The 24,592-nt window shown below is 46.7% G+C and overlaps 1 protein-coding gene across 7 annotated transcripts in view; it reads right to left on the bottom strand.

Annotated features, from left to right (window-relative positions):
- RERE (arginine-glutamic acid dipeptide repeats) overlaps positions 1-24,592 on the bottom strand; it is a 442,889-nt gene that overhangs the window by 291,752 nt on the left and 126,545 nt on the right. Inside the window, exon 1 of one of the 7 annotated variants that reach the window (XM_051858114.2) lies at positions 8,469-8,490. The exons of 5 other annotated variants lie outside the window; for them this stretch is intronic. The gene's annotated coding sequence lies outside the window, so the exon portion shown is untranslated. Of the gene's footprint in view, positions 1-7,860; positions 8,271-8,468; positions 8,491-24,592 lie in introns of those variants that run through there. One more of the 7 variants, XM_070079331.1, reaches the window with a different exon arrangement.

Raw genomic sequence — 24,592 nt, 5'->3', positions numbered from 1 at the left:
TTAAAAAAAAAAAAAAAAAAAAAAAGATTTTATTTATTTGAGATGCGGAGTTAGAGAGGGGGGGAGGGGGAGAGTGAGAGGGAGGGAGGGAGGGAGGGAGGGAGGGAGAGAGAGAGAGAGAGAGAGATCTTCTATTTGCTGGTTTACTCCCCCAATGGCCACTAACAGCCAGAGCTAAGCCAATCTGAAGCCAAGAGCCAGGAGCTGCTTCTGGGTTTCCCACATGGGTGCATGGATGGGCCCAAGCATTTGGGCCATGTTCTACTGCTTTCCTAGGCCACAGAAGAGAGTTGGATAGGAAGAGGAGTAACCAGTACTAGAACCAACACCCATATGGAATGACCTGCTATGCCACAGAGTCAGGCCCAAGTTCTTTACTTTTTTTTTTTTTTTAAAGATTTATTTATTTATTTGAAAGGCAGAGTTAGAGAGAGAGAGAGAGAGAGAGAGAGAGAGGTGTCTTCCATCCACTGGTTCACTCCCTAGATGACTATAATGGCCAGAGCTGGGCCAATCCAAAGCCAGGAGCCAGGAGCTTCTTCAGGGTCTCCCGTGCGGGTGCAGGGGCCCAAGTACTTGGGCCATCATCCTCTACTGCTTTCCCAGGCCATAGCAGAGAGCTGGATCAGAAGTGGAGCAGCTGGGACCAAACCAGTGCCCATATGGGATGCCAGCACAGCAGGTAGTGGCTTTACCCACTACACCACAGTGCTGGGCATCAAGTTGTTTATTTTTAAAATTTTATGTTTTTATAGGATTGGGGGAGTCCCCTCTGCCATGGGGACGCAATGTGGAGATAGAGATCTTCTATCCACAGGTACTCACAATAGCCAAGGCTGAGCCAGGTCAAAGCCAGGAATACGGATCTCATGAGATCTGGGTCTCCCACATGAATAGTAGGGACCCAAGTACCTGGGCCATCACCACTACCTCTCAGGGTACACATTAGCAGGAAGCTGGAAAGAAAAGCAGAGCCTGAATTCAAATCCAAGTACTCTGCTACGGGATGCCAGCATCCCAAGTGGTAGCCTAACCACTGCACCAAACACCTGACCTTGAGTTCTTGATAGAAGGTTGTTATAGAAGCCTGACTTGGAGTGATGTCTCTCTCCACTTCGGGCTCAAGATGTGACCACCCACTCCAACACCTGTTTCCACCACTGCCTGCCTGCCCCCACTCTCCTCCCACCATCCTCACCAGAGGCCCACCCTATAGGTCCACCTAATCTTGGACTCTAACCTCCGAAACTGTGAATAAAATAAACCTCTTTCCTTTGCAAGTGGCTTGTCTCAAGTTGTAGCAATGAAGAGTGAGTAATGCACTCTGTGATGAGTATTTATAACACATATTTATACAGCCACTTTCAAATAACTAAGAACACCAATAACCCAAAACAGCAGTCAATCCAACAACCACTTACACAGGCTTTAAAGTAAAGCTCTGTAGGGACACACATTTTCACTCTGCATTTCAACAGAACCCATCACAGTTGTTCTGGGCATAGAGCAGTAATGAGACATTTGATGAGAGGCCCACAGAGGTGTCACAGGGCACAGAGAAGAGCAGCCACGTCAAGCTGCTAGGAAAGAGCCACAGAGCAGACAACCAAGGGTCCTTACAGCTGCACGAGGCGTGCAGAGCAGGTCCTGCACGTCAGTGTTTCAGCAGCTCTGGGAAGGGAGCCAGAGCTGTCCTCCTCTCTGCAGACTACAGACCGTCCATCTGCACAAGGCCACGCTGCCAACGCGGACAACAGGAGGGTTCTAGAGCAGCTCTTACGAGGCTGTCTTCAAGGGCCTGTGCAGGGTCTGCTGCTACCAGCGGGTGGGGCCAGCTCGCCAGCTCTCCACAGGCACCAACTTTCCCCGTGCCCACCTCTCCACGCAAGCTCATTTACAGATTTAGGAAACACCTCCTCCTGTCCTCCCAACCTTCCCCTCAAACAGAAGTTACTTCTCTCTGGAAAGAAAGCCAAAAACATCTATGCCAACAATGTTCGATGCAGAGAAGTAGGAAACACAGCATAACTTCAACCAATAACTAAAGGAAGAAAATCTGATCTAGAATCAGCTTCGAAACAAGCATCATCTACTCCATGGACAGGTCTACACGCTCCTTAGCTAAGTGCGGGAAACACAATCCTGCCCTGGTGGAGCCTATGTCCTAGCCAGTGGAGAGGGCCCATAAATAAAAGGGATTTTCTTTTTTTAAAAAAAGCATTTTTTTTATTTTACTTGAAATGCAGTGTGTGTGTGTGTGTGTGTGTGTGTGTGTGTGAGAGAGAGAGAGAGAGAGGTATCTTCCATCTGCTGGTTCACTCCCCCAAAGGCCCCCATGGCAGGGACTGAGCCAGGCTGAAGCCAGGAGCCAGGGCTTCTTCCAGGTCTCCCACATGGTTGCAGGGTACACTTGGGCCACTTTTTGCTGCTTTCCCAGGTGTGTTAATAGGGAGCTGGATCTGAAATGGAGCAGCTGGGATTCTAACCGGCGCCTATGTGGGATGTTGGCATCGCAGGCGGTGGCTTTATCAGCTGTTCCACAACAACAGCCCCAAAAAGGACTTTGTAGATAGATACACATACACACACACACAGCCTGTGAACAAAGGGATCTTACAGACACACACACATACAAAGCCTATAAATAAAAGGGATCTCTTTTTTAAGATTTATTTATTTATTTGAAAGGCAGAGTTACAGAGAGGCAGAGAGGCGGAGAGGGAGAGGGAGAGGGAGAGGGAGAGGGAGAGGGAGAGGGAGAGGGAGAGGGAGAGGGAGAGGGAGAGGGAGAGGGAGAGGGAGAGGGAGAGGGAGAGGGAGAGGGAGAGAAAGTGTCTTCCATCCACTGGTTCATTCCCGAATGGCCACAACGGCCAGAACTGGGCCCATCTGAAGCCAAGAGCCAGGCGCTTCTTCCGGGGCCCCAACCCATGTGAGAGACCCAGAAGAAGCTCCTGGCTCCTGGTTTCGGATCAGCACAGCTCTAGCTGTTGCAGACAATGGGGAGTGAACCAGCAGATGGAAGACCTCTCTCTGCCTCTCCTTCTCTCTCTGACTTTCAAGTAAATAAATCTTTTTTTAAAAAATGCACATAAACACACAGTCTCAGTCTCTCTCTCTCTCTCTCTCTCTCTCTCTCACACACACACACACACACACACACGGTATCCAAAAAGTTCATGGAAAATATATATTATGAAAAAAAGGTTGGATTTCAAAATTTTTTATTACAAATAAATGTGTCTCTTAATTTTCACTTTTCCATGAACTCTTTGAAATACTTCACATATAAAAAGTTCCTAAGTGGGGGAGTGAATGGGGATAGGAAGTGTGGGAGGAGCCAATTTTAAACAAGCTGGTCAGGGCAAGCCTCGGGAGGTCACTCTGACCCTGATGAGTGAGGGGTTAGAGAGGAAGCCACAGGGACAGCAGAGCAGAGAAACAAACGCACACAGTTAAGGCAGGAGTGAACCCGGCACAGGAGGCCAGAGGGCCGGAGTGGCTGGAAGAGGGAGTGGTCTGCGATGAGTTTAGAAAGGTGATGGGACGGGGTACTAGGGCACGGGTCCTCTCAGGCCTTGGAGGCCAGTGGAAGGACCTTGGCTTCGAAGTAGTGAAGTGACAGGAAATGATCGAAATGACACTGCAGCTGATACATGATCGGACTTCGGATTACTGAAGGTCACTCCGGTCACGGGGAAGACCCCTGAAGGGCAGCAGGGCTGCAGCACAAAGCCTGGAGAGGGAAGAGGCTCACCGCAGTACCCCAGGGAAGAGCAAAGTCTAACCTTCTACGGGATTTTGCTCAGTTGTTTTTGAGAGGCAGAGAGCCGGAAACAGAGAAGCTCCCATCCATGGGCTCACTCCCAAATAACTGCAGCGACTGGGGCCGGACAATACTGAAACCAGGAGCCAGGAATACAATCCAGGTCTCCCAGGTGTGCAGCAAGAGACCCAACTACTCCAGTCATCACCTGCTGGCCCCAGGGTCTGCACTGGCAGGAAGCCTGAGTCAGAAACTAGAACTGGGACTCAACTCAAACTCAGTCCAATGTGGGATACAGAAGTCCTAAAGCAGCATCTTAAGTGTTGGACCAAACACCCACCCCTCTATGTATTTTTATGATAAGGCAAGTAAGATATACTGATAACCAATAAGCCAGCCATGAGAGAAAAAAGAACGAGGCCAACAAATCTGGCCTTAGCAACTGAAAGATAAAATTGTCATTATCTGAGTTTTGGAGGGAAGACCAGGAACTCGGGTATAAATGTGACAAGTGTGAGAAGCCACATGAAGATTTAAGTGGGTAGATTACTACTGAAAATTAGTTTTTAATTTATTTTTAAAACCATGAGACTGAGTGAGACCACAAGGAATTCAGTGCAAATAATTTTTGATACAAACTTTAAAACTCATAAAAACGTTTTCACTCATGCTTGAGTGGAGAAGATATACAAAACAGACTACATTCCCAAAAGCAGTATCCCTAAGACTCATTAAAATAAATGCAGTATATCCCTCTTACTATCTTTGTGATTATCAGACTGTACTTCATCATTTTGTTGTAATTAATAAAAAATTTGGTCAGCTGGCTTACTTCACTGTCATCTCATCAGTTTCTGGGTCTCCAACAGCGTCAGTGAGGGAGAACTGCGGCTCCTGACTTCATCACTTCAACCTCTGCAAGTTATTTAACCTCTTCCAAAGGAAGCCAACAAACACCCACTAACAGCCCACACTACTTCTCAGAACCAATTCACAGCAAGTACCAACGTTTCCGTCATGCTCAGGGTCCAAGTCTCATCTAAGAAAAGCACTTTAGAAACAAAAACAGGGGCTGGTGCTGCGGCGTAGAAAGTTAAACCTCGGCGCAGCTCCAGCCGTTGCAGCCAATTGGGGAACGAACCAATTCCCTGTTAATGTGCCTGGGAAGGCAGAGGAAGATGACCCAGTGCTTGGGCCCCTGCATCCACGTGGGAGACCCGGATAAAGCTCCTGGCTCCTGGCTTCAGCCTGGCCCAGCCCCAATTGTTGTAGTCACATCTGGGGAGTGAACAACGATGGCAGTTCTCTCTCTCTCTCTCTCTCTGTAACTCTGCCTTTCAAATAAATAAATCTTTTTTAAAAAACTAAAAAACAAACAAAAGCTTCCTGTTCCTACTTGGGTTTGACCCAATGACAGGACAGGGAACACTGAACTGAGTCACCCGGATGTGAATTCTTGACACTGCCGTGTGCCACACTGTCTTAAGCATAAGATACTCAGTTTACTACATGACAGGGACAGCACTTGGCTACTTCACAGAGCTGCTGGTAAGAATAAAGTACACCGTACGCAATGCGCTTGCACAGCACAAAGTGCTCCATCATGTAACCCACCAGCACCTGTGCAGCCAGGACCTCTATCACAGCAGATGCTGCCCAGAGCACTGCGCTATGCAAGGTGCAAACACAGGCAGCCAAAACATCAACGGTGTCCTCAAGAACTTACCTATCCGACTGCATCATTGAAATCCAAGCTGTGAAGAGTTAACTACCCTCTTGGATCGTGTAAAACTCACTGACCCAGGGAAACCCTACCTCCAAAGCTCTCATCACCTCAGCTGCTCAAGTCAGACTCACCCTAAGACAGTGAGTAAAGCGCTAGACACTCTTCAGCCAACCACCAGGCCTTTTTTTAAAATAACACATTTATTTATTTGGAAAGTAAACTATGGGGGAGGAGGGAGAGCAGAGAAAAGAAAAAAAAAAGGAGATGGAGAGGGAACCATCAGTTGGGTTCACTCCCAAAATGGCGGCAACTGCTAGGGCTGGATCAGGCTCAAGTCAGGAGCCTGGAGCTCCAATCTCCCGTGTAGCTAGCAGCAACCCAAGCACTTGGACCATCGACCATTGCCTCCCAGACACATCAGAAAGAAGATGGACTGGAAGCACAGAGCAGTTAGACCAGGCTCATATGGGAAGCAGGTGTCCCAAATGCTGTCTTTACCCACTGTGCCACAGCACCGATGCCAGGCAGACCAATAATTATTAATTATAAAATGAACAATGGGTGAAGCTCTGCCTGCAGTGCCGGCATCCATATGGGCACCAGTTCGGGTCCGGCTGCTCCACTTCCAATCCAGCTTTCTGCTATGGCCTGGGAAAGTAGCAGAAGATGGTCCAAGTGTTTGGGCCCCTGTACTCACGTGGAAGACCCAGAAGAAGCACTTGGCTCCTGGCTTTGGATCTGTGCAGCTCCAGCCGTTGCGGCCAACTGGGGAGTGAACCAGCAGGTGGAAGACAACTCTCTCTCTCTCTCTCTGCCTTTCCTTCTCTCTGTGTGCAACTCTTTCAAATAAAATAATAAATCTTTTAAAAAATAAGGAGGAGGAGAAGAAGAAGTGGAGCAGCCGGGACTTGGCCCAGAACTCCTCAAGCACTGACCTGAACCACTGGCCCATAACGCCAGTCCCAGGTCAGACTGTTCTTACAGTCTACCAGACACATAACGACTATCTGTTCAATTCATCCACTGTTCCAACTGAACTGTAACTTGTCTAATTCAATTCATCATCATCGCTCACACACATTAATGCAACAGCTTTCTGATCAGTCTCTGTGACTATAAAATTTGGTTTGCTTTGTCTTTCTTCCAGTCTCTCCTCCAATGCAGCCAGCCAGGCTATCTGACTGACAGCCACTACTCTTTCTCAGCTTTACTGAGATGAAATTCCCATCCTGTACCACTCACCATTTAAAGCAGCCAGTCTGATGCACACTGCTCTCCTCAAAGATTATGACACCTTCATGTCCTTGCTGCCTCTGCACCTCTCTAGTTCACGTCTCCCCTACTGTTCCCCCTCCTCCACCCGTCTGGTGGGCTGGGCCATCTCAGTCCCTGGAACCCATCTGCACAAAACACTCCTACCTCTCCCATCTGCCTAACTTCTCCTCACCCTCAAGGTCTCAATTATTTCTGTTCTCTAATCCCAGAAAGCCTCCTTACCTCCCCCAAGTCCAGCCTCTCATTTTGCCAATAAAATGGCCACCATCGACCCCACTGCTGCTACCTGTGTCACCTCTCCAAACACTACAGTCTGTGAGGACAATGACCACACTGGTCACGTCCCAGTCAGTGGAACAACTGCCATCAAAGCGACGTCCTCTCTGTACCAAACCCGCTGGAGAGCTGTTGTCCTCATCCGCCCTCAGGGCTGGCCACACACCCTCCTGTTCCTTTAGCGTCTGCTGGCATGAGGCTCTCCCCAGCCTCTCTGCTCCTCCGCATCCGGCACCGGGCCAGCCTTGCCAAGGCACCGTCCGGAGCTCTCTTCTCAGCCTCTCTGGTCACTCACACACACAGGTGAGGCACAAGCCCGTGTCTACCAGTATCTCATTCAGCTCCAACCACCCACCCACTGAGGGCTCCTCTTGGATTTCTCAGGGTACCTGGACATATCCAAACCAAAGGTATTCTCTGCTCCCAGATCAGCTGTCTTCCAGTGCCCCGGGCCATTCTGTTATGCAAGCTGGCACCTTCAAGACTCTTTTCTTTAATCCCTATATCCTATCAACAAATCCTGTCACTATTACCTTGTAAATTTCTCTCAAGATCATCTACCTCCAACACCACCATCTTAGTTTACTCTACCAGTATGTCCTGAACACAGATTCTCTCAAAATCCGCCCCTTCAGACGCTGCACTGCTTTCCATACTGCAGCCAGGATGGCGACATCACGGCAACCGTCACCTTCCAACACTTCAGTGAGCCCCCACTCCTGACAGGGAAACACCCACACCCCTACCGCGCTCTGGTCTCACACCACTCTCTGCACCCTCTGTCCAACCACCCTGAACACACCACCCTGCCATCTACCTGGAGCTGCGCCCTCTCCTGGCCTCGGAAGCGCTTACTCTTCCTTCAGGTCACAGCTCAACAGCCACTTCCTCGAGACAGCCTCTCCTGCGCAGAAAGACTAAGTTAAACGCCTTTCACAGCACTTGGCACAACTGTAGTCCCACATCCACTTGTGCACTTCGATTAACTCCTGCCTCCACCTTCAAGCTCGACGCTCCGTGAGGGACTGACTGACCCTTGACTGTTTTTGCCCTCTGTTGTATTCCTAGTTCCTAATTCACTGCCTGGCACATATAGATGAGTAATAAATTACTTTTTCGTCCTTCTCTCCCTCTCACACAGCCAGATCAATAAAGAGGGCATTGTCATGAGACCTTTATTTGGCAAAGAAAATATTTCATGAATCAATAACGTGAAGTGGTGCCTGAGCTGACTCACAGACCATGAGCAGAGCAAGCAGCAGCAAAGAGAAGACGACCCCAGGCCGGAGGAGCTTCACTTCACAGGCACTCAATGCGAAACAGCTGTCCGTGAGAGGACACAGGAGGAAAGCAGTAGGAAGTAACTCAAGTACAGGGATGGGACAAACCGTGGGAGCCCCCCAAAATAAAGCAGGTAACACTCACTGGGCACTTAATATGCACTAGGCACTTCACAAGTGTTAACCCACTTAATCTTCAATCTCTGACAAGGGTGACAGAATAACTTATCGTCCAAACCCGAACACACCTGGGAATGAAAACAGACACCAATAATTATGCAAGAAAAAAACATGAAAACCAGGTGATATGATCATCCTAACCACAACCCTATTCAGAAGGTACTACTGCTACATGCATTTTACCAATGCTGAAGTAAGCACACAAAGGCTGAGCAAACCAATCAGAAGTACAAAGCTTTGTGTTAGATCTAGGACACGATCCCGTCTCTACTTCCAAAGCCTATACTCTTAACCACAAAGCTATCCTGCCTTAAATTACTTGGCCTGAGAAGCTAAGTTACTCAGTATAACAGGCGGGCAAACAGTGCCTTTGCAGCTATTGAGATGAAACACCACTTAGAGAACATTCGTCTAGTCTGGCAGCAGGAGATATTTTCCATCAAGAATTATCAACGTCATTACAAACAAGTTTGCTCTCAAATCCACTATCTTTGAAAGCATTCTAACTAAGAAAGCAAGGGATCTGAAGCACTGCTGCCTTTGCCAACTCTGCATCTACTGTATCTCAAGAAAAGCTTCAACATTTCCCTCTAGGAACAACAACAACAACAACATGGTCCATGTGTGGGAGACCTTAGTGAGCAATCCACTGTGCTGGGCCTGGCCAGAGAAGCAGCTGCAGCCAGGGCCAGCATGGGAAACAGGAAACTGAAGAGAGCTGCTCAGCTGGTCCACTACTTGCAAAGGGAAATCCATTTTCTCTTTCTGCTCCCTCTCCCATCCATGTGCCTGGGAAAGGACGTGTAATGACTCCTGCTCTGGATAGGGAAATGTCACTCAAATGCTTGCATTCAACTGCATAAGAAATAAGGCACTCTCATGGAGAGCGCCCTGTGCGCAGAACACTCAGAACATGCCAGGCAATCACTGAGGAAGCCGCAAGGTGACACTGAAATATGGAGTCAGCAGACTGCAAGCTCATGCAGAAATAAAACTGTCTCTCTCTAAAACTGATGTGGCACTGGCAGCAGCTCTCCCACACTGTGGAAGTTCTTGCATCTGAGCAAATCTCCTACATAACAAGACGCCCACAAGGACCCGCACAGTTCTCACCTGAGGCTGCCAGCAAACGTTAGACACCAGCAACTGTGCCAAGAGCCTCTACACTCCTTCTCAGAACCCGTGGCTGATGGAAGGAACAAAAACAGCCCAGGATGGGAGGCGCAGGTCCTGCTCCCAGAGCAGCCATGTGGCCTCGGGCACCAGGACGTGCAGGAGGGACACTTCCTCACACGGGGGCTCGCTTTCTCCTCTCCTGGGAGGCTGTGGGGGACCGAGAACTGATGAACTCTGACAAATACGACATCATTTCTTCCCAAAAGACCTAACCATAACAAAACACGGGACAGACATGTTTCCCACAGAGGGTGGGAAAGTACCAAGTACAGCAGAACTCTAGGTTACTATTAACAACCCAATTAAAATTAAATAAGAAACAATACATTATCTTTATTATTTCAGACAGGAATTCTCAAAGATCAGATGCTCCAGGTTTTCCAAAAAATCCCAAGCACTAAATTTAGAGATCACAGGAATCCATTCTCACAAGCAGTTACTTTCCTATGCTTGTAAGTGTGAAGCTTTTACCAATTATATACAGAATTTTGCCCTGTACATCTGCTTGCAGCTGTGTCTCTTCTACAGGGCCGGTTAACGGAAATTCATCACTCAGAAATACAACTATCATTTTGGAAAGATAATTCTTTCTAATGGGGGCTGGGGTACTATCCTGTGTACTACAGGACCCCTCACAGCACTCCTGGCCTGACCCCTGTAATCAGAAACACAAAGAACCACCCCAGACTTTGCTGCATGTCCCCGGGGAAGCAGATCTGTTCACACCTGAGAACCACTTCTTTAAACACGTTATCTGTCTACTGAAGAGACTTCCAAGATTCAGCATCTGTGAAGCTTTGTTCAAATTATGCCTGACTAATATGGAATCCATAAAACTAACACCATTACAATATAATGTGCCACGTTCTTTGTTCTCTGAAATAAACTGCACTCATTCAAAGCATTGCCCAAAACAGTAATTACACAGATGTCTGGAGCTGAATTAGGAAAACAGAAGCAGATATCATGCAGGTCTTGGTGTTCACTGGCCAGCCCGGAAGCTTTGCCGGAAGCAGTATCACTCACTGGTGAGCTGCCTGTGAGCTGTCAGTACCACACTCACGGGCGAACTGGGTGCTGGCACGCAAGTACAAGGGAAGCAAACACCTGAGACCAAGCTCCTGATCTGAAAGGGGGAGAAACCCCTAGCACGCTTCCCCAGAGCAGAGCCAAAAACAGAAAGTCGGATGCACATAAAAACCAACCAGACACAGAAGATGGATTCTGGCCACACAATAGGCATGTATTCAGCAATAAACAGAACTGAAATGCTGATACATGCTATAATACAGAGGAGCCTTGAAAATACTACGGTGAGTTTCACATGGTTGCCCCCAAAGACCACAGCTTGTATGATCCAATGTCCAGAAAAGGCAAATCGCCATGAATGGGAAGCAGATTAATGGCTGTTTAGCACTTGGGGGGGGGTTGGAGTAAATGGGTAGTGACTACTACAGCTACATGAGTTCTTGGGGGCTACGGGGGGGTAAAAATGTTCTAAATTTATTATGGTGATACTTGCTAGTATCATGAATATACGAAAAGCCTTAAATCATGCACTACAGGTAAATTATATGACACATGAATTATATCTCAATAAAGCTGTTTACAACATCACAAACATTAAGAAATACTCAGGCTACTACAGCCAGATATATCTGGCTATAAAATCCCAAGGATGAGTTCTACCTAAGCAACTGACAAAAACTACCATTTAAAGCTGTTAAAGTAAGGTTAACTAAACATGGAGAGAGTTTTATTTCACAGAATGCTCAGAATCAAGGAAACCTTCCACAAGCCACAGTCATTTTAATTTGCAGCAATTCTTGGCCAGGCTACCACCTTTGCACAACATGTTCAAGAGCAGGTAAGCTGGATGTTTCTCTCAGCTTCAAAGCAACCTGTAACCGCGGCACATAAGCTCTCAGCATCTGATGACAGGAAATGACAGGGTGAATTTTATACTTGCCTTAATACAACTACACTTCACACATATATGAAAAATCACAAGCATTCAAAGCACATATCTAATCCAAGGGGAAAACGGAATTACAAGACTCACCACAGCAGTCCTTCTAAACTCTTAGAATCGCTAAGTCTTGAACAAAAAGGCTAAGCAGGTCTGACTAACAGCAGAAGTCTTACCCAAAATGCAACTTGCCATCTTCTTTAAGCCATTCTATCCGGGTGTGATTTTCTCTAGGTTGACCAAACATATTTAACCCCGTCATCTTTCTTAACCTGATGACATTCAAAGAAGAAAACCAGCAGAGCTTTTAGGACTAGCCAATTCCAGATGCCAGCAACCAGTGAGTGAGCAGGGAGGGCAGAGCTGGGAGTCCCTGGGCCTGGACACCAACACTGCAACGTTATGGCTTCCACAATGACTACCAAATAAACATCGCCCCCCGAGCAGATCCTCTCTCAATACCTTCAGTATTTCAGCAACATGTATCGAGCATCTACTCATGTGCCAAGCCACAGATGTCAGCAGAACCAGAACAGTGTTCCCAACCTCAGACAGCTTCAGTCTGGTGGGGCAGGAACAGAAAAAAAAACAATAAATAAGCAAATACAGTGTGTTTCAGAAAGAAAAAACTAGAAACGGGGTGAGGAGGAGCCACTACTTTATGTAAGGTAGTCACTGACAAGGGGCCATCTGATCTAAATGAAGTAAAGGACGCAAGTTATGGGGGCAGAGAGGGAGCATCTGTGGAAGGGGAAGCTGATACAGTGGTCCACACTTGAAGCATGCCTGGCACATCCAAGCAAGAGCGAAGGTCCACGGTGGCAGAGGCTGAGTGGGGGTGCAGCAGGCCGCCGCAGGAGAGGCAGCTGAGGGCCGCAACTCCACCGAGGGAAGAGGCAAGGCCAGTCGCTGCATGGAGAGAGCACAGGCTGAGTTAGGTTCCAGCAGACTCCCTCCAGCTCCCTTCAGGGTAGGAAACTACTAACCCAAGAAAGGAGGCAGAAGTGACTGAGCGAAGCAGTGGTCAGACTCTGGATCCGTCCTGCAAGCAGAACCATCAGAACCCGCAGACAGACGGGAAGGGTGTGAAGATGAAGAGTCATCAAGGAAGACACTAAGGGCCTGAGCAGCTGCAAGAACAGAGCTGTCGCTCAGTTACACTGGGAAACGAAGCACTGGGAATTGCAGTTTGCACTGAGACGCTAAGACACACTCGGCTGCAGTAAGTGCACGGCCGGGAGCTCAGAGGAAGCCGGGACTGGATGTCGAGTGAGGAGACCGGAGCACACGAAGCTGGCTAGTAGCAAACAAATGACCGGGCACAAGACATTTCAGGTGGTAAAAGAACAGTTTGAAACAAGTACTAAGACATTATGGACGGGCCAAATAAGTTTATGAAGTGCCAATGAAGGTAGACTGAAAAGATGATGGGAAGACTGTCTCCAGATTATTTTCTGAAAGCCCTGAGACAAAAATGATGCAGTTTTACTCACAGAGAACTGCTGCCTATGGACAAATTCCGTATTAATGAGGCCCAGGCAGCCACAGCCCTGGCTGGGTTCCATCCCACGAAGACATGGGGCGGGCACATCTCTGTGGTTTCACGGGAGACACACCAGCTGTTCCACTGGAGGCTAAAAGAACTCAAGGAGGAATTGTTTGAATAATTCCCACCTTATAAATCAACGAGAGAGACTTACTGGGTCTTAAAAATAACATTCTTAATAATTCTAAGGGCCTAAATTGAAAATTTTAAGATCTACATGATAAGAGAAAATATGCAATGACTAAGTATGTGATTCCAAAACAAAAGTTCAACTCCAGAAAAAAAAAAATGAGACTTAACTTGTTCACTAGCGATTTTACTTTGTACCATAATTTGAATTAGAAAGAATTAAGTCAAATACTGCAATTCCTTAGGAAAGCTTATTTTAAGTACTTGATATGAAAAGGCTCAAACTGGACTCAAATCCACAAGAAATTTACTATGACATTTACCAGTGAAAGAAAGAAGACAGGTGCCAGATTTAAAGAAGTTGATTCTGGAAATACAATTTTTTTTTTAAAGATTTTATTTATTTTTTGACAGGTAGAGTTACAGACAGTGACAGAGAGAGAGAGAGGTCTTCTTTCCGTTGGTTCACTCCCCAAATGGCTGCAACAGCCGGCACTGTGCCGATCCAAAGCCAGGAGCCAGGAGCTTCCTCCTGGTCTCCCATGCGGGTTCAGGGGCCCAAGGACTTGAGCCATCCTCCACTGCTGTCCCAGGCCACAGCAGAGAGCTGGATCGGAAGAGGAACAGCCAGGGCTAGAACCGGCGCCCACATGGGATGCCGGCGCCGCAGACGGAGGATTAACCTTCTGCACCGCGGCGCCGGCCCCCAATTTAAGAGATCAAATTACCAAATTTTGTTTAATGACAAGAGTGACATTTCCAACAGCTAGAGAAAGTATGCTGTGGTGGATTCTTTCTGAGGAGGAGCGTGGTGGGGGCAAGAGGTGCGGAGTCACCACACAGACCCCTGGAGCCGGGTAAAAGCAAGCCAGAGGCAAGCAGCCTGCAGACTCGTTTATTTCAGTAGCTACAGCAGCTTATATAGCCAAGGCAGCCAATCCGGTCAAGGGGCGGTCTATGCCCTAACCAATCACAGCCTGTTGCCAGGCAGTTTCCGAAGCCATCCAATCACAGCCTGTTGTCAGTCAGGCTCCATTGCCATGTGGTTTCCGAAACCATCCAATCACAGCCTGTTGCCAGGCAGTTTCTGTTGCCAGTGGCCATCTTGGCATGGCCTTCTCATTCCACCACAAAAGTACAACATTTTTCTATCATGTGCTACCTCCTCCCATAAGAACAGACAAGTAAAAAGAAGGAAACTAGGAAAGGAGGCCCAGGCCAGCACAAACTTACAGACTATCACCTCAGGTTCCCCGGCAAGTATCCACAGAACCTTCCCAATGACTCAGCCTCAGCCTGTAAGGCTTCTGCCCTAATGTGCTAACCCCATCCCATCTTCACAGCTTTCAGTCTCCTCTCAAAATAACTCCTAAAAATGTGCCAGCACCTGGTATCAGATGTTTACAACAAAAAATCCGTAATACTATTTGCTCTAAGAAAAAATTCTATCTGTCCCCCCGAAAATGAAATATGTCATCGGCAGTCATTAGAACCAGAGGGCAGAATGACTAGGATCAGATGGGGGAAAGAACGTTTCATCAATGGCTCCACGTTCAGTTACTACATCCCAACCCTGTGCCGCATGCAATAACTCACTGACAAAAGCAAAAACAAACCAAAAACGCCTGTAACCTCTGACCAGGTCCAGCTGGGAACAGAAGGAGAATGTCATCCAGTCACGGGTGTCCAGCACAAACACGATTCCTCTCTAAAGCAAGCTGCCTGTCAGAATCTTGGAAAGAAGGTCACTGCTAGGAAAACCACTGATCTGTGAAACACAGAGTGCCAAAAGATAAACTCCAAAAAAAGAAAAATTAAATAGCATGTTTCTTTACAGAAATAGGTGAGAAAGCTAATGCCATAAATATTTTTATATTAAGCTCAAATCTATAATATTACAATTTAAAAATGCAAACTGCTGCTTGATAATATTGGCAAATTTGCAGTTTTTCTCATAATCAATGGCCTAAGCCTCATTTTGACATTTATAAATTATTTTTTTAAAGATCTATTTTACTTGAAAGGCAGAGTCAGAGAGAGAGGAAGAGACAGAAAGAGATCTTCCATGCACTGGTTCACTCCCCAAATGGCCACAAGGGCTGGAGCTGGGCCAGACCGAAAACAGGAGCCAGAAGCCTCTTCTAGGTCTTCCACACGGGTGGCAGGGGCCCAACCACTTGGGCCATCTTCAGTTGCCTTTCCAGGCGCATTGGCAGGGAGCTGGATCAGAAGTGGAGCAGCCGGGACTTCAAGCAGCACCCACATGGGATGCCGGTGCTACAAGTGGTAGTTTAACCCTCTACATCACAGTGCCAGCCCCAACATTTATAAATTATTAACACAGACCTGTTAAATATCATTAAGTGAAAAGATAACCTTTGATTTATGGACCTGAATATTATCATCAGAAGAAAACTAATTACAGACTTCTTTTTCAGTGTTTAAAAAACTAAAGAGCTCTGTCTTGAGAGCGTTACCAACTAAGTTGTCTTAATTATGAAAAAGAATGGGGGCCAGCCCAGTGGCATAACGGGTAAAGGTGCCATCTGCAGTGCCAGCATCCCATATGGGGACTAATTCAAGTCCTGGATGCTCCACTTCCAATCCAGCTCCTTGCTGGTGTGCCTGGGAGAGCAGCAGAGGATGCTCTGAGTGCTTGGACCCCTGTCCCCATGTGGGAGACTCAGAGAAAGCTCCTGGCTTCAGATCTGCCCAGCTCTGGCAGTTACAGCCATCTGGAAAGTAAACCAGCAGATGGAAGACCTGTCTCTCTCTCTGCCTCTGCCTCTCTGTAACTCTGCCGTTCAAACAAATAAATCTTTTAAAAAGAAAAAGAAAAAAAGAAAGATAATGGACAGTGTCACACCCACAAAAAGGGATGTGGTCATTTCTTCCACAAGGCAGCAAGATCTGCTAACATGATCTGCATCAGTCACGTGCTGGCAAGTTTAATCAATACCACACTGCTGTTCTTTCTTAGGCTTTCACCTTCTATAGGGTGAGAGGAAAAGACACTACAGCAATCACCAGATAAGGCAACTAAATAAGGTGTGCGTCCCAACAGGCAAAGTCATGTTCCTGCCACAAGCTTCCTCAATTCTGTGGTCAAGGGAAAATGAAGCCTATAAGCAAAATGCTCATCCCATACTGCACATCACAAAGACATCAGATGCTTAGCTCACAGAGCAGTGTTATGTACACTGAAGAGCTCTCTGGAAAATGCAAGCAATGCAATATTCAGCACTAGAGAAGCCAAGTCCCAAATGCAACCCGGAGGCTGAAATGCAAATGGAGCATAGGGTTCCAACAGCATTCTCAAAAGAAATCCTCTTTTTCACTTCAGCAAACAGAGGAATTTCTTCTCAAAAGCTTTTGTAGGAAAAACTGCTACTTCTGATTGAAGCTGATTTGATCAAATCCAAGGGACCTGAGGGAAATACACAGATCTCATTCTCGATTCTCCTCCCTGATTTTCTTTCCTTTTTTTTTTTTTTTTTTAAAGAAAGATTATTTATCTCAAAGGCAGAGCTGGGGTAGAGGGATAAGGGGGGGAGGGACAGAGACAGAGACAGAGGCCTTCCATCCGCTAGTCCATTCCCCAAACGGCAGCAATGAACAGGGATGAATCAGGCAGGAGCCAGGAGCCAGGAGCCAGGAGCCAAGAGCTTCTTCCAAGCCTCTCACGTGGGTGCAGCGGCCCAAGCACATGGGCCATCCTCCGCTGCTTCCCCAGGGGCAATACCAGGAGAGCTGGATGGGAAGTAGAGCAGCTGGACACAAACTGGTGCCCAGATGGGCTGCCAGCGATGCAGGCAGCAGCTTCACCTGCCACAGCACACCGCTGGCCCCTCTCCTCCCTGCTGTACCTTGCAAATGACAAACCAACTAACAGCATGACTACCTGGAGGCATGCGTGACATTTTTGGCAACGGATAATTTATACTGTTTTTAATCAGCTGGATATGATGTGTGCGGCTTCCTCAGTCATTCTGGATATATTTTAATCAAAGGACATGACACAGCATAAATAGGAATTTTGAGAATATCAGAGTATTTTAGAATTGTGGTCACTGAAAAGCCCACAGAAGTCTCCTATTGTAGAGCAGAGATTTTTAAGCATGCTGCGAGTCTCCAACACCTAGCCACACCTAGCCCATCCTACCCTCAACAGGATCAGAAACTGCGTGCATGCTTGCTGGTGGCATTATTAGCCTTTCCTATGAATTTTGGGCTTGGTAATCAATCAAATGGGAACAAAAGACAGAAAAACGCAGGGCCACCATTTTGGTGTAGCAGAAAATCTGCTGCCTGCGACGCTGGCATCCCATATGGGAGCCACTTTGAGTCCTGGCTTCTCCATTTCTGATCCAGCTCCCTGTTAATGCGCCTGGGAAAGCAGCAGAAGATGGCCCAAGTCCTTGGGCCCCTGCACCCACATGGGAGGCCCAGAAGAAGCTCCTGGCTCCTGGCTCCTAGCTCAGGTCTGGCCCAGCCCTGGACATTGCAGCTATTTGGGAAGTTGAACCAGCAGATGGAAAACCTCTGTCTCTCCCTATCTCCTCCCCCAACTCTGCCTTTCAAGTAAATAAAATAAATCTTTAAAAAAAAAAAAAAAAAAAAAAAAAAAAAGGACTGGAAAACTGAAGATGATGCCAGAGTTTCCATCTCTAGTTCTGACAGTCGTGGACAGGCAGGGTAAAGACGCATGCAAACTCAAGTGAGAAAGAAAAGCAGGAAGTCTCGGTGACTGATGAATGGAGAAGAGATTTTAATTTTGGAAAGTGGTAGGTCTGGGCCCCACTAGATATCTCCTGGGCAGCTGGAAATACATCTGATACATGGGAAAAAAGACCAAGACAACGATATGGACTCAAGTATCAGCAATTTGCAGTAGATACTGAAATCCATAGGCAGGAATGAGATGAACCAAGAAAGTGCAGGGGTAAATAAAGAAACCACAGGTAAACAAAGCCAGATTCCTCAGAAAAAAAAAGATCTGCAGGCCCTATAACAGGCAGCCCCAAACCTACAATCACAATATTTACACTAAAATCTGTGTAAAGTGTGAGACACGTGGTTTATCAATGCTCTCAAAGCTTACACTGAATATTGTGATACAAAAGGTCTAAGAAATCTGTAGGGAAGCTATCAACAAGTTCAAAAAATGCACAGCAAATGTCTCGGGGAACTTCATCTCCACACCACAAACTTGGAAGAGATCACTGCCAACCATCACCCTTCTTTAGATGGTATGAGGAGGGGCCGGCGCTGTGGCACAGCGGGTTAACGCCCTGGCCTGGAGCGCCGCCATCCCATATGGGTGCCATTTCTAGTCCCGGCTGCTCCTCTTCCAGTCCAGCTCTCTGCTGTGGCCTGGGAAAGCAGTAGAAGACGGTCCAAGACCTTGGGCCCCTGCATTCGTGTAGGAGACCCAGAAGAAGTTCCTGATTCCTGACTTCAGATCGGCCCAGCTCTGGCCGTTGCGGTCATGTGGGGAGTGAACCAGAGTATAGAAAACCTCTCTCTCTCCCTCTGCCTCTCTATAACTCTGCCTTTAAAATAAATAAAAATAACTCTTAAAAAAAAGTACAAAAATATGCACAAATGTGAAACTGGAGGCTTTATCCCTGACTCTCACAAAGGCAGTAGATAAGTTGGTTCTTAGAAAAGACAGCAAGAGTGTCCCGCAGCGATCTGTGGCTCTACTCTTCCACTCCTTCAGCAGTTTACACAACTTGACCTAAGGTAGAAAAAGAGCAAGAAAGCATTTTTCTCCCTTCTATCTTTATCCAACACAGCCACATCTGCCAAGTTTTAGAATCACAGGCCCCATTATCTGCCAGCATCAGCACTCTTTCATTGCAGAGTCCCCTTTCCACACCAATCTCCTCTGACTCACGCAACGTATTATGCCATCACTCGAAGATCAAGGCTGAGGGTCTCCCGCAGACAGGCTGTGCACATAATGACAGTCTGGATGAAATCCTCTCTCTGCCCTCAAAGGATCTGTCTAACCTATGCAATTGCCATCTGTGTACAGAGAGACTGCACATTACTCTTCATAATAAAAACAAAATCCTAATTTCTACAAAGCTGATACATTTCCTCTGTATTTATAACAAGATGACAGGCAGAGTTGTGGCACTGAATTTCAGACACACATGCTTTGAATCACTTTTTTGTCGAGAATATTTGAAATATCATCGCAAAGACTCCAAGCGCCTCGCCAGTGTGACCTGCTGCTCTCGCTGATTATTACAATTTGCTCACACACAGGCAGGGGGCATGGAGAGGAATCAGGATGTGGGCGGGCTGTTTTATAAAATTCCTCTCTCAAATATAAACCCTAAACATCTCTCCCTAAGGCATGACTATGATGCTGGCTTTACAAGGGTGATGAGGGGAGATCTGCCTTCTCGGGACGTCTGTGACAGATGTGCTGTCACAAGGGTGGGGCTGGGGCAAGCGTTTAGTTTCCCCAAGAGTGACTGCACAGGAGATCAAAGCACATCTCATACGGATTTGGGGGAAAGAGGGGAAAGCCAGAAAGACTTTTTTTAGTGGTTATCATTCTATTTTTGGTTATTGTTTCTTTTTTTTTTTTGACAGGCAGAGTTAGACAGTGAGAGAGAGACAGAGAGAAAGGTCTTCCTTCCGTTGGTTCACCCCGCAAATGGCCGCTACAGCCAACGCTGTGCTGATCTGAAGCCAGGAGCCAGGTACTTCTCCTGGTCTCCCATGGGGTGCAGGGCCCAAGCACTTGGGCCATCCTCCACTGCACTCCCGGGCCACAGCAGAGAGCTGGCCTGAAAGAGGAGCAACCGGGACAGAATCCAGCGCCCCAAATGGGACTAGAACCCGGTGTGCCGGCGCCACAGGTGGAGGATTAGCCTAGTGAGCTGCGGCGCTGGCGGTTGTTTCATTCTAAGAAGAAAAGCCTGGAAACACCTTGATGAACACATGAACTGTGTTTCGCCTGAGCACTCTTCTGTTCTAAGGGAAAGGTCAGCCATCTGCAGCAGAAGAGACCAAAAGGTGCACAAACATCCCTTCTGTCCAAAGAACTCCTGAATCCGAGAAAACAAGCAGAAGTAGTGCAGTGGTCTGTAACGTAAATCCTTCCCAGGAAATCTCTACATTTAATGGAAAGGTGTCCACAGGACGTTCAATGACAAAGTCACATGGGCCAGGAAAGGGGATGAAGGGGAGGCTGAAAGCAGTCTTAGCTCTGAGAGTCAGTGTGGCTTCAAGGTAACAAGTCTGTGAACTGCAGCATCTATGTTTCAGTGGGTCCTTAGCAGAAGAGAAGGCACTCAGGATAAAAGGAAAAGGAAGATTTATGCCACCTCAGCTGCCTGCTGAGGTGTGAAAAACCTTACCAATTTAGAAGTGAGAGAACACTCACTGTTCACATCCAGCTCAGAACAGGAACTGCAAATTGAGAACACTCGAATCCAGCAAGAGAGACAGTAAACATTTTAAAGGTAAAAAAAAACTGTTTCCCACTAATATAGGTCAGTCCTGCAGGAACACATGAACAACACCACCACACAAAAGTCACCCTGGGTCCTCGCTAAACTGTAAATTTCCAATGGCTGACCCACCTGCCTGGAGGACCACAGAAAAGTAGGAACTCACGTAAACAAAGGAGAGAATGGAAATCTGAAAATTCCTCATGAAATTATTGTAAGCACCGAGCTACAGAAATGCCAAAATGGGGAGGAAACACCCCCAAAACCTAATTTCCTTTTGGCTTTTAAAATCATGTCTTTCTAAAATTTGTTAAATCTTTTATTTTTTGAGAGGGAGATAGAAACAGAAAGAACTCCACTCACTGGTTCACTCTCTAAATGCCCACAATGGCCAGGGCTGGGCCAGCCAAAGCCAGAAGCCAGGAACTCAGGTGAGATCTCCCATGTGGGTGGCAAGGACCAAAGTACTGAAGCCATCACTGGCAGGAAGCAGGATGGAGAGCAGAGGCCAGACTCTGATATACGGAATATGAGTCTGAAAGGGATGGCCTAACTACTAAGCCAAACACATCGTCCTAGCTGTCCTTTCTTTTCTAACTTAAAAAAAAGCTAACAAAAATCATTTAGGATAAAAAAATGGAAAAGAAAGGCAACAGCCATCAATAAGTAACTCTCCCATCAAATAGCTCTTCCGGTAGTGCAGGCACTTCCAAACCACACCCGACAGGAATGTTATATAAAAGGAATAAGTTATAAGATCTCATAGATAGCTAGTCACATGTTGAATTATTTAATAACTAGGGAGTCTTTCCCTTAATATCTTTGTCAGGTGCTTTGAAAAGGAAGCACATCTTACCCAGTCATTTTAAAACATAAGATAGCTAGTTCTTCAATTTAACCAAGCTTTAATTTCTATAGTAAATATTTAATTTTAGAACATCTAACACTTTGGCAAAAGGGCAAATATTTACTTGGCTTAATCATTCTCTCTTTATTATTCTACAAAATAAAATGTGAGATGAAACCTAAAATCATTAATGTCTACATTTAGCCACAGATTAAAATGTGCTATTAAATGTCTCAACAAAATTTGAGATTGGGTAACATTAAGTTCTATATCACAAGTATTCTATTAAAACAAGAAAATGTGTGTATGTGCTAGACACAGGTCCCAACCAGCATCCCATATCAGAGTCTCTGGATTCAAGTCCCGGCTCTGCTTCCCAATTCCAGCTTCCTGCTAATGTGTACCCTGGAAAGCAGCAGGTGATGGCTAAAGTAGTTGGGTCCCTGGACCAGTGCCATAGCTCACTTGGTTAATCCTCCGCCTTAGGCGCCAGCATCCCATGTGGGCGCCGGGTTCTAGTCCCGGTTGCTCTTCTTCCAGTCCAGCTCTCTGCTGTGGCCCAGGAGGGCAGAGGAGGATGGCCCAAGTGCTTGGGTCCCTGCACCGGCATGGGAGACCAGGAGGAAGCACCTGGCTCCTGGCTTCGGATCGGTGTAGTTCCGGCCATAGCGGCCATTTGGGGGAGTGAACCAACGGAAGGAAGACCTTTCTCTCTCTCTCTCTCTAACTCTGTCCCCAAAAAAAAAAAAAAAAAAAAAAAAAGTAGTTGGGTCCCTGATACTCATGTGGGAAACTTTTTTTTTTTTTTTGACAGGCAGAGTGGACAGTGAGAAAGAGAGACAGAAAGGTCTTCCTTTGCCGTTGGTTCACCCTCCAATGGCGCTGCGGCCGGCGCACTGCGCTGATCCGATGGCAGGAGCCAGGTACTTATCCTGGTCTCCCATGGGGTGCAGGGCCCAAGCACTTGGGCCATCCTCCACTGCACTCCCAGGCCACAGCAGAGAGCTGGCCTGGAAGAGGGGCAACCGGGACAGAATCCAGAGCCCCGACCAGGACTAGAACCCAGTGTGCCGGCGCCATATCATGTGGGAAACTTTTATATAAGTTCCAGGCTTCTGGCTTTGGCCCTGCCTAGCCTAGCTGTTGCAAACACTTGGGGAGTGAACCAGAAGATAAAAGAGCTCTCTCCCGTTCTTTGCCGTTCAAAAAAAAAAAAAAAAATAAGAAAATGAAATGGAATTTTGTGTAACACTATACACCAGCACAGACAAAACTTAACCTGAAATTGATGCTCACATAATCACCATAGATTTTCACAAAACCCAAGAAAAACAAATACAAACCCTTGTTTAGAATTTAAGGGCAGCATTAAGGAAATAGAAGAGCAGTGGAAGGGAACTCTTTGATATCCTAATACTCATATTGAGAGAGCTGGGAAAATATAATAACTCAACTTGGTTTGAGAAGTAAACACTCACTACACCAGAAATATTTTGTATACCCTACTTACTCGTTTCAGCAGAAGTACACAAACACCTCAAAGAGCCGTGGGCTTGTTTTAATCTTTTACTTTGAATCCTAGCTCTATCTGCACTTAAGTGACAGAGAATTCTACCTTCCTCACCCCCTAGATTTTCCCTGTGTCCAATCATGAGATCAGCTCGGCTTAATCGTGTGTGAAATGGGAATTTGTTTCTTTCCTGCCATAACTCAGAATCTATATCTTTCAAAATTTCATGTCTAATAATTACAACTAAATTATCTTAGTTCTTTTGTAACATTCATGGAAACAATAAATTTTTCACATTTTAATGGAAATCTTGCTAACAGCAGCACAACCTTAGAATCCGCTTACATTACAGTTTCTGTTCTGACAGTATAAAAATGTATGTGGCTGTCGCTCCCCCTCTTCGTGGAGGAACGACACTAAACCCTGCCTAGGCTTCACATCCGAGTCACGGCACCATTATGTCGCTCCCAGTCTTCGTGGAGGAACGACACAGGACCCTGCGCTGTTCTTTTGTCTGCTCGGCCCTCCCCGGGTTTGCTGCTGGTTCTTCCCAGGTTGGCTACTGTCCCTTCCACCTCCGTGGAAGGGCGGTTCCCCCTGCCACTTTCCCCACTTCCGCGGGGGAGCGGCACACCGCCGGCCGGCTCTCTCGGGGGCTGCACAGGTGTTCCTTCAGATAGATGTTCCTCGTGCATGTTGTCTCTCTCCTCCTTTATAGTCCTCTTCCGCCAATCCCAACTCTGCTACCCACACGCCGAGTATGCTGCTCTCCTCCAATCAGGAGCAGGTCCTACAGTTTATTGGTTGAACTGGAGGCAGCTGTGTAGAAGCTGTTTCTCCCTTCTCAGCGCCATATTGTGGGAGAGCAGATGCATAGAATAAGTCTTAATTCCAGTAACTTAGTCTAGTCCGAGTTGCTCCCCACATGTGGCTTCTTGTTTTCCTGTGCGCAGTCTGTCTTGGTACCAACTTTAATAATCTGCCTACTGACTTAGACCCAACATAGCCTTTCTCAAAATGATGTGAGCGTGTCTCAGTGTATCTGCTTAGCTTACTAAAGTCAGTATGTCCACCATATACTGACAATGTCTTGTAACAAACTAGTGATAAAATTGTTATTTACAAAATAAAGATAACTACACTAACTCACTAATGTCTCAATATTCAGAAATGTGAAACATATAGTGATTGTTCAAGAATAAGCAATAAACATTAGACAGGCAGGTAATAACTCCTATTTCACAGATATGCCAGCCTTACCCAGGCTTTCAACTGAGCCTTTATTCAAAATGAGAAGTGATGCTTCTGCTTGCCTTAATTCAAAAAAGAGCAATCAAGAATCTCAGTCTCAGGATGATAACAGAGCCAATGATGGGAAACAGAATTACTCAGTATTACGATTTGGTAGAATGAGCACTGGGAAAGCCCAAAGATCCCGAT

The sequence above is a fragment of the Oryctolagus cuniculus genome, chromosome 7 (assembly GCF_964237555.1).
Source record: "Oryctolagus cuniculus chromosome 7, mOryCun1.1, whole genome shotgun sequence".
Lineage (NCBI taxonomy): Eukaryota > Metazoa > Chordata > Mammalia > Lagomorpha > Leporidae > Oryctolagus > Oryctolagus cuniculus.
Note: the sequence above shows the minus strand (reverse complement) of the source record. Positions and strands in the feature narration are given on the sequence as shown.